Source organism: Lactuca serriola, chromosome 1 (assembly GCF_051521515.1).
Source record: "Lactuca serriola cultivar US96UC23 chromosome 1, Lser_US96UC23_V15, whole genome shotgun sequence".
Classification (NCBI taxonomy): domain Eukaryota; kingdom Viridiplantae; phylum Streptophyta; class Magnoliopsida; order Asterales; family Asteraceae; genus Lactuca; species Lactuca serriola.
The window spans coordinates 83,717,487-83,725,829 of NC_136408.1; positions in this window are offsets into that span (position 1 = coordinate 83,717,487).

Genomic DNA, 8,343 nt, shown 5'->3' on the forward strand with positions numbered 1-8,343 from the left:
TAGGGAAAGTATGACACTTGTGTATAGATCTATACGGGATTAACAACCCTGCACCTAAGTTGTTAGCTACAGTTAGACCGGCCAGTCTAGGGTGACAAATGTCTAACAGTTCTGACGCCTGAAGAGCATCATAGCTGGCCAACTAGTCATTAGCATGGTTATTTTAACTCACATGGGGTATTAACAATACATTTGGTTTACGGGGTTAACATACATTCAAATAGTTTTATAAAAAAGATAAAACTACATAATACTATTTCCCGATACAGCATGACTTACATTTTTAGTCTTCGGATTCAAGACTTACAGCTCATTTTTAAGGGAAATATTGGATTTTCTGAAGTATACACTATCATTTTTACACGAAAAAGTTACAAATCCTTCTTATACAAAACACTTATGAACTCACCAACTTAATTGTTGACACTTTTCAAAATCACTTGTATTCTCAGGAAATCATTAAATAGGTAATCAAAGAGTTTTTGGAGGATGGGGCGTCGCCACGTCACGTTACTGATATCAAGAAAACAATGTTTTGAGTACAATGTAAACTTATTAGATATTCATTATGATGGTTGTAATGCTTTGATTACTACTATTCATTTGTTATGATACTATACATGAAAGTCATCCACCCCAGACGTTTCCGTCGTTCTGGTTTGGGGTGTGACAGATTGGTATCAAAGCATTGTTTATAGTGAACTAAGTATATCAAACCATGTGAGATATAAAATTATAAATACAATGGGGCTAAAACACTATGACTAAGAAGTATACATTTAAAATATAATGGTATTTAAAAAAAGAGGAAACATACATGCATACATAATAGAAACAGTATCATAATAAGAACCATATAAAAAGTATTATAATAAGTTGAACACTACGATTAAGACTAGATAGTTATGTAATCATATTATGATAAATATATCCCGATCAACTATATTTACATGAGATGTGACCAACATGTGTTTAGGAATGGTCATGGTGGGCAGGGAATCTAAAACTTACCAACCCTATATACCAAGAAACTCTAGAATCAAACATCAAGTATAAAATACCATAGGAGTATTTTAGAATACTACAGAGTCATACACCTAAACCCTTATTGTATTTATCATATCTCTATTCTTTCACAGATGTCATGGTAGGATTCCATATGCCCAAAGACCCCTATTTCCCTAACCATGGAAATGGCGGATGGATCGAAGAGGATCCCGAAGGGGATCCTGAGGAGTTAATGGAGGAAGACCCCGAAGAGGATCCAGAGGCAGCAGAACACTAGGAGTAGACAGAAGAGGACTCGGACGCAGAGTTCGAAGCCATTAATCCACCCTATATCGCCCGAGTTCCCATACATCGTCTGGGCTACCAAGGACCCATGCCCCGTTGGGCAGAGGACCAGAGAGGTGGAGCAGACAGCAACATCAACGTTCTCCATACGGCATGGATCGAGGTTTCTATAACCTCAGTCATAGAGGTCCCGCAGACTAGGCCCTCCCTGTCATGTTTCAGCGAATCACACACCTCGAGGATCAGACCAGGGTGTCGGCAAACCAGATCTCGGAGCTGGGGGCTACTATAGAAGCCACTGATGCACGAGCTCGACGACATGAGAGGGACTACCCCCGGACATGTCATATCATTGACCACCTCCATGAGGACCTCACCACCGCTCTAGCGGAAACGAGGGAGTACCAAGAGAGACACTCGGCTCTCGAAGAGAGGGTGATCATTGGATAGCGGACATGTAGGCCTCCATGACTTCATCCCACGACCCATAAGGGACCATACATTGCAAGTAGGACTTATACTACTCGCATTTTGTTATAGACTAGGAGCTACTCTTCCCCGTGTGTAGGATCGACCCTACGAATAAGGGATTACACTATTCGAGGGGTCGTTATGCTGTCAAAAATTTCCTTTTCTTATATGTAGATGTATTGTAGACCTTCTTAAAGGTCAATTTTCACGAACCTATGTACTAAAACTATATTATCACTGAAATGGGCATGCATTTTATTTCATTAAGTGTGGTTGTTAAATTTATAAATCGTTATGCAAATTGTTTACTTTTTATGGTAGATCTCTGTTTATTAATTGCCTACAAGTAACAATAAAAACAGAGCACGGTACATGCATAACTAAAATACTCTATAACGCCCGACTTATGCTCACTACTGAAGACTTATCATCATTCCATCATTGAACTTTATGGCAGAAAAATGCCACCACAGAAATCTAACAGGCGCTTCAACAATACATCAGCGCCAACGCCACCACCACCGCCACCACAGATGGACTCTGCCATGTTCGGGACTGTTGTAACAGCCGATGTGGCCCAAATCAGTAGTAATGGCAACGTAAGTGGAAACGAGACTAACAGTTCTAATCAAGGCGAAAACCAAGGGCACCAGCGAATGTGCTCCTACAAAGAATTCATGAACTGCAAGCCCAGGACCTATCATGGCGATGGTTTTGGGTAACTCACTAAGCTTGGTGCTTACGGTTTTTATGGTTATGGTTTTAGGTACTTCTGGTTCGAAAGGGAAGGGTTTGGCATGATCGCAACGCATCCACCCATGTTTCTACTATGATGATTTTGAGATTGTACTCTGATAAATATTTTCTTATAAAGTACTTTTGAATATTTAGAAAAAGGATAATGAATGTTTGACTTAAAGATAATTAATGTTTTGGTTGAATTAAAACTGAAATTTTTACCTCATAATTTTTGGGATGTTACGAAAAGGTAGAAATGATGTAAAGAACATCAATCATTGTATTGAAGGAAAAAGAAAACAATCTCAATCACGAAAGTATTCTAATATGAGCATATTTAGTTATAAAATTCATGCATTATCTTAATACTTTATGTTGTTTTTATCTCATTTAATGAACAAAAGGTGTTTAATTAGTTTAGAATTTCATTTTTCAGCAACAATGACATGCTCGGATGGAAAAGGAAGCGGATTTATCAATTGGAAGCTTGGATCTTAGATTTTGAAGAAAGAATGATGTTGTTGGACAGCTTGACCCATTGTCAGCGTTTTGGCCATATATCATGTACCGTAACTCCGATTGACGAAATTCAAAATGTTCTAGAAACTAGACACAATTTCGGACAACTTTCATGTTTTGAGAAAATTTTGATTCCATGTGAACTCGACGATTTGGCCTTCAACTCGACGAGTTGATCAGAAAGTTCGCGATTCTTTACGCTGGCTTGCTGTACACGGGAATTTAATGACCAACTCGACGAGTTGGGTCAAAAAACTCATCGAGTTGGCTCTGTTTTTTCAGAATCCATATATAGAAACATTTTCATTCGGAACCCTAACTAATTCTGGAAGATTTGGACGATTTTTGGAGGCTAGAAGGGTTCTTAGACCTGTGGTTTTCGAGAATTCAACCTATAAGTCAATTTTGAAGAGATCAAAGGCAAACAAATATTACTTTTATCTTAATATTTTATGTGAACCATGTTTAAATCATTAGATTTTGTTTTTAGTTTATTATTTGTTGTAAATATGAGCTAAAAACTCATTACTTCTGTTTAGACTAGATAAACTTATGAATATGGTTTGATTTTATGGCTTAGATTAATTTGATTTGGTGAATTGTCTTGTTATGCTTGTTAAAGACTCTTATGTGCTGAAAATAATTATTTTCTATTAATAATCAAGTTTATTAAGTTTCATGAACATCTCTTAATTGCTTGTATCATATGGTTTTTGAGAAAAACAATATTGTAAGCCTAGTATTAGTGAATATGAACCTAGGAATAAGTAAGTTAATGTGTAAGCTTGTGTGAAGAAAAACCACACATGAGTTGATTGAATTGATAAATTTAGTTAACTAATATTACAAGTCTTACTTGATCTGAACTGAACACTAGAAAACCTGTTAGTTTAATCAACGGATCACTGTTTGAATTAACTTCTTTGCTAAAGGATTAGTAATAGTGAACATGAACCTAATCATATTAGAAATCAGTAACCATTGATATATTAATCCATTGCACTTGCCACGAAATCAATCATAGGAATATGTGAATCGAATCTAAACAGAAGTCTCTTTAATTTGATTGAATCTAGTTGTCTTTTGTTCCTCTTTTAGTTGTTAATTGCCCTTTTGTTTAAGTGTTTAGTATTTGCTTAAGTTTCTAGTCTTGCAAAACTAGAGAAAAACCCCTTTGTACTTGTTTTATTTAGATAATATTAGTAGCAATTTTAATTGTTTACCGTTCCCTGTGTTCGATACCCTACTTACCAAAACTAAACTGCTAATCGATAGGTACAATGCCTTTCGTGTGTTTGTCTTTGTGTTTAATTTAGTAGGATTAAAACTAGTACACTCCACACACCTCATATTCTCAAGAGATAATACTAAATGCTTATGAGAAGTACTTGATTGATTCAATGAATGAAAGTACTTCATTTCGAGAGTCTACACCAACGGTGCGAAAGTGGAAAGAAATTTTAAAGAAGAAAATTGATTCCTAAAGCATATGAAATTGAATTAATTGAAAATTCCATCGAAAGTTCGTATTTGGGTTTTAGGTTCTTCATTACACAATGTGTTTCGAACTAATATCCAAGGACTCAAAAGGTCTTGGGGATCTAAATTCTTCTAATTGATTATAGTTATTGTGTGATAAGCAATCTGATGAAAATTGGTATATCGATAGTGGATGCTCGCGTCACATGACTAGGAGGAAAGAAAATTTGAGAGATTTTTGAAAGTTGGAAAAGGTTGGAGTTGTCAAGTTTGGAAACAACCAAAAATGTAAAGTCAAAGGTTATGGAAAAGTGACGAATGGTAAATCCACAGTGAATCGTGCCGCTTATGTTGAAGGTTTGAAGCACAATTTGATTAGTGTTTCGCAACTAGTTGTTGGAACAGGAAATCAAGTTCTTTTTGACGAGGAAAGAAGTATAATCTCAAATAAGGAAATGAAGGAGATTCTGATGAAGTCGAAACGAAAGGGAGACATGTTCACTCTTGACATGAACCCAATTGTGGGCATTCCCTCAATGTGTTTGCTATCGAAAGCATCTTTGGATCTCAGCTGCTTATGGAATAGACGTCTTTCTCATCTCAACTTCAAAAATCTAAATAAACTTGTTCTTAATGATCTTGTTCTTGGTTTACCTATTTTGAAATTTGATAATGATTTGTTGTGTGCAGCATGTGAACAGGGAAAACAACATCGTCGAGGTTATCTGATCAAAATTGATTGAAAAATCGTTGAACCTTTGGAACTTCTTCACATTGACTTGTGTAGACCTTCGACTATTGAATCTCTCAATAAGGTGTACATACTAGTTATTGTTGATGATTTTTCAAGGTTTACTTGGGTTTTCTTTCTTTGATAGAAGTCTGAAATTACTCAAGTGATGATTGATTTTATCAAGAACATTGGATTGAGATTAAAAAGGAAAGTTCGAAAGATAAAGAGTGATAATGGAACGAAGTTCAAAAATCAAATTTTAGATTCATTTTTTACTGAACTAGGCATTTCTCATAATTTTTCATCTCCATACACACCACAACAAAATGGTGTTGTTGAAAGGTGAAATCGTTTATTGTGTGAAGCGGCAAGAACAATGCTTATTTATGCAAACTTGCCACAATACTTTTGGGCAGAGGCGGTTTCAACTGCTATGCAAAATCGTTCTTTCATTCATCGTCATTTTAACATAAAACCTTATGAAATTATAAACAAAAATAATCTTGATGTTAAATTTCTCCATGTTTTTGGATGCAGATGTTTCATCATGAATCTCAAGGATAATCTTTCAAAATTTCAGGCGAAAGCTGAAGAGGGAATTTTCCTAGGATATTCTCAAAATTTTGTAGCCTATAGTGTGTTGAACAAGCGAACAAGGAAGCTAGAAGAAACTTTCAATCTCACATTTGATGATCATTATGTTAAGAGAGTTGAACAGTCATTCATTCAAAAACCAATTATTTTTTAATCAAATGTTGAATCTACGCAAATGCATACTTTTGATATTGATCTTGATCTGATTTTTGGCATTCCTGACAGGGCTATCAGTGTCGAAATAAATTTTGAAAATAATCAAATACCAGAAGAATCAAAACATTATGAAGATTCGACAGTCACCAATAAATAAAATGAAGCACATTCGTCATCAAATTCAAGTGTAAAATGTTGAAAGACTGCATGTTTCGACTAGTGATCAAGTGGATGGGAATCACTTGATATCTTCATCTCAAAATGAATGACATTATTTGTATGTTGAGGGAGAGAATATAGAAACTCAAGCTCATGATAAGGGGGAGCATATGCCTAACCATGCTGATGTCAAGGGGGAGCATCACATGAAAAAATCCATTGGTCGAGGGGGAGCCGAGTGGATTGAATCATGATGATGGTAATGATCAATATAATGATTTTCATGATGCAACTAATAATATCTCAAATGCAGAAGAAATTTCAGATGTTGAAGACATCTTTGAAGATGCACCTTTAGACTTTAATCATGCATATCCACCGATGGACAAATGGATAAGAGATCATCTGAAAGAACAGATTCTTGGTGATCTAAACTCTGGTCTCTTGACAGGAGCCCAGATTCAAGCCAAAAATGAGGTGTTGAGTGTTCATCAAGAATTATGTATGTTTAATGTTTTTATTTCAAAATTAGAACCAAAAACAGTAAAACTGCATTAGAGCATCCTGATTGGGTTGTTGTGATGCAATCTGAACTTGCTGAATTTGAACAAAACAAGGTTTGGAGATTGGTTTCTAAACTTGAAGATGTTTCCATAATTGTTCTGAAATGGAATTTTAAAATAAAATTGATACAAGATAAAATATCACTCCAATGGGGAAATTGAGAGATACAAATCTCGCTTGGTTGTTTTTGGTAATCATCAAGAGACTAGAGTTGATTATAAAGAAACCTTTACACCAATTGCCAAAATGACAACTGTGCGAGTATTTCTTGATGTGGTTGCCTCCAAAAACTGGGAGCTTCACCAAATGGATATGCATAGTGTGTTCTTACATGGTGATCTTACTGAAGAGTTGTAGATGCGACTTCTACCCAGGTTCAAGTGTTCAAATCCAAATATGGTATTTCGATTACGCAAATCCCTTTACGATCTTAAACATGCTCCGCGTTGTTGGTTTACAAAGCTTGACACGTCTCTTAAAAGTTATGGTTTTCAACAATCATATTTTGACTACTCTTTACTTACATATACACGAGGAACCACTCAAATTAACTTTCTCATGGATATGGATGATCTGATCATTTTTGGAAACAACTCCAATGCTATTAAGACATTCAAAGGGTATCTTAGTAGCTTTTTTGAAATGAAGGGTCTTGGGTCTCTAAAATATTTTTTGGGAATTAAAGTAGCTGGCAACTCCAACACATTGTTTCTATGTCAGCGCAAATATACTCTTGATATTGTCAACGATACGGGCCGTCTTGGTGCTAAGCCAACTGGTTTTCCAATCAAACAGAACCACAAGCTTGGTCTTGCACATGGTAAGTTACTTGTTGATCTGGAAGCTTATCGATGGCTGGTGGGACGTCTTATCTATCTTGCAGTCACTTGCCTTGATCTTGGCTACTCGGTACACATCTTGTCACAATATATGCATGCTCATCGGACCGAACATTAGGAGGCTGCGTCGCTTATGGTTAAATATCTAAAAGGAACACCTGGAAGGGACATTCTCTTACACTCTGATAGTGCTCTTACTTTACAAGGCTGGTGTGATTCCGATTGGGCTGCTTACCCAATTACTCGAAGACCCTTGACATGTGGATTGTATATCTTGGACACTCTCCTATTACATGGGAAACCAAGAAATAACATACAGTCTCTCCATCTGCGACTGAAGTTGAATATCGATCCATGGATACCATCACATGTGAGCTTAAATGGCTAAAGAATCTGCTTCTCAACTTGGGAATTCGTCATCTTCAAACAATTAAGTTGTTTTGTGATAATCAAGCAACTCTTCATTTAGCCGATAATCATGTTTTTCACGAACGAACGAAGCATATTGAAGTCGACTGTCATTTCGTGTGTGATGCAATTATGGAAGGACTTGTTGCTCATGCATATGTTCATACGTATGCACAATTAGCTGACATCTTGACCAAGGCCCTTGGCAAAACTCATTTCGACAAACTTGTAGACAAGTTGGGCATTTTTTATCCCCATGCTCCAACTTGAGAGGGGATGTTGAGGTATATCGGATATAGGTTATCCTTATCTTATTGTATTCAAATGCATACTAGATTAGTACTTATCTTATTTGTTAGTTTGTATCTGATAAGAACTCTTGATGTATAA